This window comes from Schistocerca gregaria, chromosome 4, assembly GCF_023897955.1.
Source record: "Schistocerca gregaria isolate iqSchGreg1 chromosome 4, iqSchGreg1.2, whole genome shotgun sequence".
Taxonomy (NCBI): Eukaryota; Metazoa; Arthropoda; class Insecta; order Orthoptera; family Acrididae; genus Schistocerca; species Schistocerca gregaria.
Genome location: NC_064923.1, coordinates 22200535 through 22212625, shown reverse-complemented (window position 1 = coordinate 22212625; position 12091 = coordinate 22200535).

The window sequence follows — 12091 nt, the reverse complement described above, 5'->3', positions numbered from 1 at the left end:
ACGATCAAAGCGTAGACTGTTTGAGACATTACTCCCATGGAGGAAAGTGCGCCAGGTGACTGTTGTATTCAATCCTGATGCGATAACTGTGTTTCATCAACACTCTGATAATCCACAGGTTACATAATGCTTCCAGATGTGCATCGGAAACTACTGCTGGTCGTCCAGGGAAAGACTAAAGCGTAGAGTGTTTGAGACATTACTCCCATGGAGGAAAGTGTGCATGGTGACTGTTGTATTCACTCCCGATGCAATATCTGTGTTTTATCAACACTCTGATAGTCCACAGATTAGAGAATCGCTCCAGATGTGCAACGGAAACTACTACTGATCTTCCTGGGAAAGATCAAAGCGTAGACTGTTTGAGACATTGCTCCCATGGAGGAAAGTGTGCTTGGTGACTGTTGTATTCGATCCTCAAGCAATTTCTGTGTTCCTAAACACTCTGATAGTCCACAGATTACAGAATGCCTCCAGATGTGCATCGATAACTACTACTGGTCTTCCAGGGAACGATCAAAGCGTAGACTCTTTGAGACATTACTCCCATGGAGGAAAGTGCGCATGGTGACTGTTGTATTCAATCCCGAGGCAATATCTGTGTTTCATCAAAACTTTGAAGGTCCACAGATTACAGAATGCCTCCAGATATGCATCGGAAACTTCTACTGATCTTCCAGGGAACGATCAAAGCGTAAACTGTTTGAGAATTACTCCCATGGAAGAAAGTGCGCATGGTGACTGTTGTATTCAATCCCGATGCGATAACTGTGTTTCATCAACACTCTGATAGTCCACAGATTACAGAATGATTCCAGATGTGCATCGGAAAATACTACTCGTCTTCCAGGGAACGATCAAGGCGTAGAGTGTTTGAGACATTACTCCAATGGAGGAAAGTGCGCATGGTGACTGTTGTATTCAATCCCGATGCAATTTCTCTATTTTATCAACACTTTGATAGTCCACAAATTACAGCATGCCTCTAGATATGCATCGGAAACTACTACTGGTGTTCCGATGAACGATCAAAGCGTAGACTGTTTGAGACATTACTAAAATGGAGGAAAGTGCGCAAGGTGACTGTTGTATTCAATCCCGATGCAATTTCTGTGTTTCATCAACACTTTGAAGGTCCACAGATTACAGAATGCCTCCAGATGTGCATCGGAAATTACTAGTGGTCTTCCAGGGAACGATCAAATCGTAGTCTGTTTGAGACATTACTCCCATGGAGGAAAGTGCGCCTGGTGACTGTTATATACAATCCCGTTGCAATTTCTGTGTTTAATCCACAATCTGATAGACCACAGATTACCGAATGCGTCCAGATGTGCATTGGTAACTAATACTGGTCTTCCAGGGAACGATCAAAGCGTAAACTGTTTGAGACATTACTCCCATGGAGGAAAGTCCGCATGGTGACTGTTGTATTCAATCTCGATGCAATTACTGTGTTTCATCAACACTCTGATAGTCCACAGATTACAGAATGCCTCCAGATGTGCATCGGAAACTACAACTGGTCTTCCAGTTAACGATCAAAGCGTAAACTGTTTTGAGACATTACTCCCATGGAGGAAAGTGCGCATGATAATTGTTGTATTCAATCCCGAAGCACTTTCTGTGTTCCTAAACACTCTGATAGTCCACATATTACAGAATGCCTCCAGATGTGCATCGGAAACTACTAGTGGTCTTCCATGGAACGATCAAAGCGTAGACTGTTTGAGACATTACTCCCATGGAGGAAAGTGCGCCTGGTGACTGTTGTATTCAATCCCGATGCGATAACTGTGTTTCATCAACACTCTGATAATCCACAGATTACAGAATGCTTCCAGATGTGAATCGGAAACTACTAGTGGTCTTCCAGGGAACGATCAAAAGCGTACACTGTTTGAGACATATCTCCCATGGAGGAAAGTGGGCATGGTGACTGTTGTATTCAATATCGATGCAATTTCTGTGTTTCATCAACACTCTGATAGTCCACAGATTACAGAATGCCTCCAGATGTGCATCGGAAACTACTACTGGTCTTCCAGGGAACGATCAAAGCGTAAACTGTTTGAGACATTACTCCCATGGAGGAATGTGCGCATGGTGACTGTTGTATTCAATCCCGATGCAATATCTGTGTTTCGTCAACTCTTTGATCGTCCACTGATTACAGAATGCCTCCAGATGTGCATCGGAAACTACCACTGGTCTTTCATGGAACGATCAAAGCGTAGACTGTTTGAGACACCACTCCCATGGAGGAAAGTCCGCATGGTGACTGTTGTATTCAATCTCGATGCAATTACTGTGTTTCATCAACACTCTGATAATCCACAGATTACAGAATGCTTCCAGATGTGCATCGGAAACTACTACTGGTCGTCCAGGGAAAGACTAAAGCGTAGACTGTTTGAGATATTACTCCCATGGAGGAAAGTGCGCATGGTGACTGTTGTATTCACTCCCGATGCAATATCTGTGTTTCACCAACACTCTGATAGTCCACAGATTACAGAATGCCTCCAGACGTGGATCGGGAACTACTACTCGTCTTCCAGGGAACGATCAAAGCGTAGACACTTTGAGACATTACTCCCAAAGAGGAAAGTGCGCATGGTGAATGTTGTATTCAATCCCGATGCAATTTCTGTGTTTCATCAACACTCTGATAGTCCACAAATTACAGAATGGCTCCAGATGTGCATCGGAAACTACTACTGGTCTTCCTGGGAACAATCAAAGCGTAGACTGTTTGAGACATTACCCCAATGGATAAAACAGCGCATGGCGACTGCCGTTTTCAATCCCGATGCAATTTCTGTGTTTCATCAACACTCTGATGGTCCACAGATTACAGAATGCCTCCAGACGTGCATCGGGAACTACTACTCATCTTCCAGGGAACGATCAAAGCGTAGACACTTTGAGACATTACTCCCAAAGAGGAAAGTGCGCATGGTGAATGTTGTATTCAATCCCGATGCAATTTCTGTGTTTCATCAACACTCTGATAGTCCACAGATTACAGAATGGCTCCAGATGTGCATCGGAAACTACAACTGGTCTTCCAGGAAAGACCAATGCGTAGACTGCTTGAGACATTACTCCAATGGAGGAAAGTGCGCATGGTGACTGTTGTATTCAATCCCGATGCAATTTCTGTGTTTCATCAACACTCTGATAGTCCACAGATTACAGAATGCCTCCAGATGTAAATCGGAAACTACTACTTGTCCTCCAGGGAACGATCGAAGCGTAGACTCTTTGAGACATTACTCCCACGGAGGAAAGTGCGCATGGTGACTGTTGTATGCAATCCCGATGCAATTTCTGTGTTTTATCAACACTCAGATAGTCCACAGATTACAAAATGCCTCCAGATGTGCATCGGAAACTACTGCTGGTCTTCCAGGGAACGATCAAAGCGTAGACTGTTTGAGACATTACTCACATGGAGGAAAGTGCGCATGGTGACTGCTGTATTCAATCCCGATGCAATAACTGTGTTTCATCAACACTCTGATAGTCCACAGATTACAGAATGCCTCCGGATGCGCATTGGACACTACTACTGGTCTTCCAGGGAACGATCAAAGCGTAGACTGTTCGAGACATTACTCCCATACAGGAAAGTGCGCATGGGGAATGTTGTATTCAATCTCGATGCAATTTCTGTGTTTCATCAACACTCTGATAGTCCACAGATTACAGAACGCCTCCTGATGTGCATCGGAAACTACTACTGGTCTTCCAGGGAACGATCAAAGCGTAAACTGTATGAGACATTACTCCTACGGAGGAAAGTGAGCATGATAAGTGTTGTATAAAATCCCGAAGCAATTTCTGTGTTACTGAACACTCTGATAGTCCACAGATTACAGAATGCCTCCTGATGTGTATCGGAAACTACTACTGGTCTTCCAGGGACGATCAAACCGTTGACTGTTTGAGACATTACTCCCATGGAGGAAAGTGCGCATGGTGACTGCTGTATTCAATCCCGATGCAATAACAAGTGTTTCATCTACACTATGATAGTCCACAGATTACAGAATGCCTCCAGATGTGCATCGGAAACTATTACTGGTATTCCAGGGAACGATCAAAGCGTAAACATTTTGAGACATTACTCCCATGGAGAAAAGTGCGCATGGTGACTGTTGTATTCAATCCCGATGCAATTTCTGTGTTTCATCATCACTCTGATAGTCCACAGATTACAGAACGCCTCCTGATGTGCATCGGAAACTACTACTGGTCTTCCAGGGAACGATCAAAGCGTACACTGTTTGAGACATTAATCCAATGGAGGAAAGTGCGCATGGTGACTGCTGTATTCAATCCCGATGCAATAACTGTGTTTCATCAACACTCTGATAGTCCACAGATTACAGAATGCCTCCAGATGTGCATCGGACACTACTACTGGTCTTCCAGGGAACGATCAAAGCGTAGACTGTTTGAGACATTACTCCCATGGAGGAAAGTGCGCATGGGGACTGTTGTATTCAATCTCGATGCAATTTCTGTGTTTCATCAACACTCTGATAGTCCACAGATTACAGAACGCCTCCTGATGTGCATCGGAAACTACTACTGGTCTTCCAGGGAACGATCAAAGCGTAAACATTTCGAGACATTACTCCGATTTAGGAATGTGCGCATGGTGACTGTTATATTCACTCCCGATGCAATATCTGTGTTTCATCAACACTCTGATAGTCCACAGATTAGAAGATGGCTCCAGATGTGCATCGAAAACTACTACTGGTCTTCCTGGGAAAGTTCAAAGCGTAGACTGTTTAAGACATTACTCCCATGGAGGAAAGTGTGCATGGTGACTGTTGTAATCAATCCCTAAGCAATTTCTATGTTCCTAAACACTCTGATAGTAAACAAATTAAAGAATGCCTCCAGATGTGCACAGGAAACTACTACTGGTTTTCCAGGGAACGATCAAATCGTAGACTCCTTGAGACATTACTCCCATGGAGGAAAGTGCGCATGGTGACTATTGTATTCAATCCGGAAGATATTTCTGTGTTCCTAAACACTCTGATAGTCCACAGATTACAGATTGCCTCCAGATGAGTTTCGGAAACTAATACTGGTCTTCCTGGGAACGATCAAAGCGTAGACTGTTTGACACATTAATCCCATGGAGGAAAGTGCGCATGGGGGTTGTTGTATTCAATCTCGATGCAATTTCTGTGTTTCATCAACACTCTGATAGTCCACAGATTACAGAACGCCTCCTGATGTGCATCGGAAACTACTACTGGTCTTCCAGGGAACGATCAAAGCGTAAACTGTTTGAGACATTACTCCCATGGAGGAAAGTGCGCATGGTGACTGTTATATTCACTCCCGATGCAATATCTGCGTTTCATCAACACTCTGATAGTCCACAGATTAGAGAATGGCTCCAGATGTGCATCGGAAACTACTACTGGTCTTCCTGGGAAAGATCAAAAACGTAGACTGTTTAAGACATTACTCCCATTAAGGAAAGTGTGCATGGTGACTGTTGTATTCAATCCCTAAGCAATTTCTGTGTTTCATCATCACACTGATAGTCCACAGATTACAGAACGCCTCCTGATGTGCATCGGAAACTACTACTGGTCTTCCAGGGAACGATCAAAGCGTAAACTGTTTGAGACATTACTCCCATGGAGGAAAGTGAGCATGATAAGAGTTGTATACAATCCCGAAGCAATTTCTGTGTTCCTGAACACTCTTATAGTCCACAGATTACAGAATGCCTCCAGATGTGCATCGGACACTACTACTGGTCTTCCAGGGAACGATCAAAGCGTAGACTGTTTGAGACATTACTCCCATGGAGGAAAGTGCGCATGGGGACTGTTGTATTCAATCTCGATGCAATTTCTGTGTTTCATCAACACTCTGATAGTCCACAGATTACAGAATGCCTCCAGATGTGCATCGGAAACTACTACTGGTCTTCCAGGGAACGATCAAAGCGTAAACTGTTTGAGACATTACTCCCATGGAGGAATGTGCGCATGGTGACTGTTGTATTCAATCCCGATGCAATATCTGTGTTTCGTCAACTCTTTGATCGTCCACTGATTACAGAATGCCTCCAGATGTGCATCGGAAACTACCACTGGTCTTTCATGGAACGATCAAAGCGTAGACTGTTTGAGACACCACTCCCATGGAGGAAAGTCCGCATGGTGACTGTTGTATTCAATCTCGATGCAATTACTGTGTTTCATCAACACTCTGATAATCCACAGATTACAGAATGCTTCCAGATGTGCATCGGAAACTACTACTGGTCGTCCAGGGAAAGACTAAAGCGTAGACTGTTTGAGATATTACTCCCATGGAGGAAAGTGCGCATGGTGACTGTTGTATTCACTCCCGATGCAATATCTGTGTTTCACCAACACTCTGATAGTCCACAGATTACAGAATGCCTCCAGACGTGCATCGGGAACTACTACTCATCTTCCAGGGAACGATCAAAGCGTAGACACTTTGAGACATTACTCCCAAAGAGGAAAGTGCGCATGGTGAATGTTGTATTCAATCCCGATGCAATTTCTGTGTTTCATCAACACTCTGATAGTCCACAGATTACAGAATGGCTCCAGATGTGCATCGGAAACTACAACTGGTCTTCCAGGAAAGACCAATGCGTAGACTGCTTGAGACATTACTCCAATGGAGGAAAGTGCGCATGGTGACTGTTGTATTCAATCCCGATGCAATTTCTGTGTTTCATCAACACTCTGATAGTCCACAGATTACAGAATGCCTCCAGATGTAAATCGGAAACTACTACTTGTCCTCCAGGGAACGATCGAAGCGTAGACTCTTTGAGACATTACTCCCACGGAGGAAAGTGCGCATGGTGACTGTTGTATGCAATCCCGATGCAATTTCTGTGTTTTATCAACACTCAGATAGTCCACAGATTACAAAATGCCTCCAGATGTGCATCGGAAACTACTGCTGGTCTTCCAGGGAACGATCAAAGCGTAGACTGTTTGAGACATTACTCACATGGAGGAAAGTGCGCATGGTGACTGCTGTATTCAATCCCGATGCAATAACTGTGTTTCATCAACACTCTGATAGTCCACAGATTACAGAATGCCTCCGGATGCGCATCGGACACTACTACTGGTCTTCCAGGGAACGATCAAAGCGTAGACTGTTCGAGACATTACTCCCATACAGGAAAGTGCGCATGGGGAATGTTGTATTCAATCTCGATGCAATTTCTGTGTTTCATCAACACTCTGATAGTCCACAGATTACAGAACGCCTCCTGATGTGCATCGGAAACTACTACTGGTCTTCCAGGGAACGATCAAAGCGTAAACTGTATGAGACATTACTCCTACGGAGGAACGTGAGCATGATAAGTGTTGTATAAAATCCCGAAGCAATTTCTGTGTTACTGAACACTCTGATAGTCCACAGATTACAGAATGCCTCCTGATGTGTATCGGAAACTACTACTGGTCTTCCAGGGACGATCAAACCGTTGACTGTTTGAGACATTACTCCCATGGAGGAAAGTGCGCATGGTGACTGCTGTATTCAATCCCGATGCAATAACAAGTGTTTCATCTACACTATGATAGTCCACAGATTACAGAATGCCTCCAGATGTGCATCGGAAACTATTACTGGTATTCCAGGGAACGATCAAAGCGTAAACATTTTGAGACATTACTCCCATGGAGAAAAGTGCGCATGGTGACTGTTATATTCACTCCCGATGCAATATCTGTGTTTCATCAACACTCTGATAGTCCACAGATTAGAAGATGGCTCCAGATGTGCATCGAAAACTACTACTGGTCTTCCTGGGAAAGTTCAAAGCGTAGACTGTTTAAGACATTACTCCCATGGAGGAAAGTGTGCATGGTGACTGTTGTAATCAATCCCTAAGCAATTTCTATGTTCCTAAACACTCTGATAGTAAACAAATTAAAGAATGCCTCCAGATGTGCACAGGAAACTACTACTGGTTTTCCAGGGAACGATCAAATCGTAGACTCCTTGAGACATTACTCCCATGGAGGAAAGTGCGCATGGTGACTATTGTATTCAATCCGGAAGATATTTCTGTGTTCCTAAACACTCTAATAGTCCACAGATTACAGATTGCCTCCAGATGAGTTTCGGAAACTAATACTGGTCTTCCTGGGAACGATCAAAGCGTAGACTGTTTGACACATTAATCCCATGGAGGAAAGTGCGCATGGGGGCTGTTGTATTCAATCTCGATGCAATTTCTGTGTTTCATCAACACTCTGATAGTCCACAGATTACAGAACGCCTCCTGATGTGCATCGGAAACTACTACTGGTCTTCCAGGGAACGATCAAAGCGTAAACTGTTTGAGACATTACTCCCATGGAGGAAAGTGCGCATGGTGACTGTTATATTCACTCCCGATGCAATATCTGCGTTTCATCAACACTCTGATAGTCCACAGATTAGAGAATGGCTCCAGATGTGCATCGGAAACTACTACTGGTCTTCCTGGGAAAGATCAAAAACGTAGACTGTTTAAGACATTACTCCCATTAAGGAAAGTGTGCATGGTGACTGTTGTATTCAATCCCTAAGCAATTTCTGTGTTTCATCATCACACTGATAGTCCACAGATTACAGAACGCCTCCTGATGTGCATCGGAAACTACTACTGGTCTTCCAGGGAACGATCAAAGCGTAAACTGTTTGAGACATTACTCCCATGGAGGAAAGTGAGCATGATAAGAGTTGTATACAATCCCGAAGCAATTTCTGTGTTCCTGAACACTCTTATAGTCCACAGATTACAGAATGCCTCCAGATGTGCATCGGACACTACTACTGGTCTTCCAGGGAACGATCAAAGCGTAGACTGTTTGAGACATTACTCCCATGGAGGAAAGTGCGCATGGGGACTGTTGTATTCAATCTCGATGCAATTTCTGTGTTTCATCAACACTCTGATAGTCCACAGATTACAGAACGCCTCCTGATGTGCATCGGAAACTACTACTGGTCTTCCAGGGAACGATCAAAGCGTAAACTGTTTGAGACATTACTCCCATGGAGGAAAGTGCGCATGGTGACTGTTATATTCACTCCCGATGTAATATCTGTGTTTCATCAACACTCTGATAGTTCACAGATTAGAGAATGGCTCCAGATGTGCATCGGAAACTACTACTGGTCTTCCTGGGAAAGATCAAAGCGTACACTGTTTAAGACATTACTTTCATGGAGGAAAGTGTGCATGGTGACTGTTGTATTCAATCCCTAAGCAATTTCTATGTTCCTAAACACTCTGATAGTGAACAGATTACAGAATGCCTCCAGATGTGCACAGGAAACTACTACTGGTTTTCCAGGGAACGATCAAAGCGTAGACTCTTTGAGACATTACTCGCATGGAGGAAAGTGCGCATGGTGACTATTGTATTCAATCCAGAAGATATTTCTCTGTTCCTAAACACTCTGATAGTCCACAGATTACAGATTGCCTCCACATGTGATTCGGAAACTAATACTGGTCTTACTGGGAACGATCAAAGCGTAGACTGTTTGAGACATTAATCCCATGGAGGAAACTGCGCATGGTGTCTGTTGTATTCAATCCCGATGCAATTTCTGTGTTTCATCAACACTTTGCAGGTCCACAGATTACAGAATGCCTCCAGATGTGCATCGGAGACTACTAGTGGTCTTCCAGGGAACGATCCAATGCGTAGACTGTTTGAGACCTTACTCCCATGGAGGAAAGTTCGCCTCGTGACTGTTGTATGAAATCCCGATGCAATTTCTGTGTTTCATCAACACTCTGATAGTCCATAGATTACAGAATGCCTCCAGATGTGCATCGGACACTACTACTGGTCTTCCAAGGAACGATCAAAGCGTAGACTGTTTGAGATATTACTCCCATGGAGGAAAGTGCGCATGGGGACTGTTGTATTCAATCTCGATGCAATTTCTGTGTTTCATCAACACTCTGATAGTCCACAGATTACAGAACGCCTCCTGATGTGCATCGGAAACTACTACTGGTCTTCCAGGGAACGATCAAAGCGTAAACTGTTTGAGACATTACTCCCATGGAGGAAAGTGCGCATGGTGACTGTTATATTCACTCCCGATGCAATATCTGCGTTTCATCAACACTCTGATAGTCCACAGATTAGAGAATGGCTCCAGATGTGCATCGGAAACTACTACTGGTCTTCCTGGGAAAGATCAAAAACGTAGACTGTTTAAGACATTACTCCCATTAAGGAAAGTGTGCATGGTGACTGTTGTATTCAATCCCTAAGCAATTTCTGTGTTTCATCAACACTTTGCAGGTCCACAGATTACAGAATGCCTCCAGATGTGCACAGGAAACTACTACTGGTCTTCCAGGGAACGATCAAAGCGTAAACATATCGAGACATTACTCCGATTTAGGAAAGTGCGCATGGTGACTGTTATATTCACTCCCGATGCAATTTCTGTGTTTCATCATCACACTGATAGTCCACAGATTACAGAACGCCTCCTGATGTGCATCGGAAACTACTACTGGTCTTCCAGGGAACGATCAAAGCGTAAACTGTTTGAGACATTACTCCCATGGAGGAAAGTGAGCATGATAAGAGTTGTATACAATCCCGAAGCAATTTCTGTGTTCCTGAACACTCTTATAGTCCACAGATTACAGAATGCCTCCAGATGTGCATCGGACACTACTACTGGTCTTCCAGGGAACGATCAAAGCGTAGACTGTTTGAGACATTACTCCCATGGAGGAAAGTGCGCATGGGGACTGTTGTATTCAATCTCGATGCAATTTCTGTGTTTCATCAACACTCTGATAGTCCACAGATTACAGAATGCCTCCTGATGTGCATCGGAAACTACTACTGGTCTTCCAGGGAACGATCAAAGCGTAAACTGTTTGAGACATTACTCACATGGAGGAAAGTGCGCATGGTGACTGTTATATTCACTCCCGATGTAATATCTGTGTTTCATCAACACTCTGATAGTTCACAGATTAGAGAATGGCTCCAGATGTGCATCGGAAACTACTACTGGTCTTCCTGGGAAAGATCAAAGCGTACACTGTTTAAGACATTACTTTCATGGAGGAAAGTGTGCATGGTGACTGTTGTATTCAATCCCTAAGCAATTTCTATGTTCCTAAACACTCTGATAGTGAACAGATTACAGAATGCCTCCAGATGTGCACAGGAAACTACTACTGGTTTTCCAGGGAACGATCAAAGCGTAGACTCTTTGAGACATTACTCGCATGGAGGAAAGTGCGCATGGTGACTATTGTATTCAATCCAGAAGATATTTCTCTGTTCCTAAACACTCTGATAGTCCACAGATTACAGATTGCCTCCACATGTGATTCGGAAACTAATACTGGTCTTACTGGTAACGATCAAAGCGTAGACTGTTTGAGACATTAATCCCATGGAGGAAACTGCGCATGGTGTCTGTTGTATTCAATCCCGATGCAATTTCTGTGTTTCATCAACACTTTGCAGGTCCACAGATTACAGAATGCCTCCAGATGTGCATCGGAGACTACTAGTGGTCTTCCAGGGAACGATCAAATGCGTAGACTGTTTGAGACCTTACTCCCATGGAGGAAAGTTCGCCTCGTGACTGTTGTATGAAATCCCGATGCAATTTCTGTGTTTCATCAACACTCTGATAGTCCATAGATTACAGAATGCCTCCAGATGTGCATCGGACACTACTACTGGTCTTCCAAGGAACGATCAAAGCGTAGACTGTTTGAGATATTACTCCCATGGAGGAAAGTGCGCATGGGGACTGTTGTATTCAATCTCGATGCAATTTCTGTGTTTCATCAACACTCTGATAGTCCACAGATTACAGAACGCCTCCTGATGTGCATCGGAAACTACTACTGGTCTTCCAGGGAACGATCAAAGCGTAAACTGTTTGAGACATTACTCCCATGGAGGAAAGTGCGCATGGTGACTGTTATATTCACTCCCGATGCAATATCTGCGTTTCATCAACACTCTGATAGTCCACAGATTAGAGAATGGCT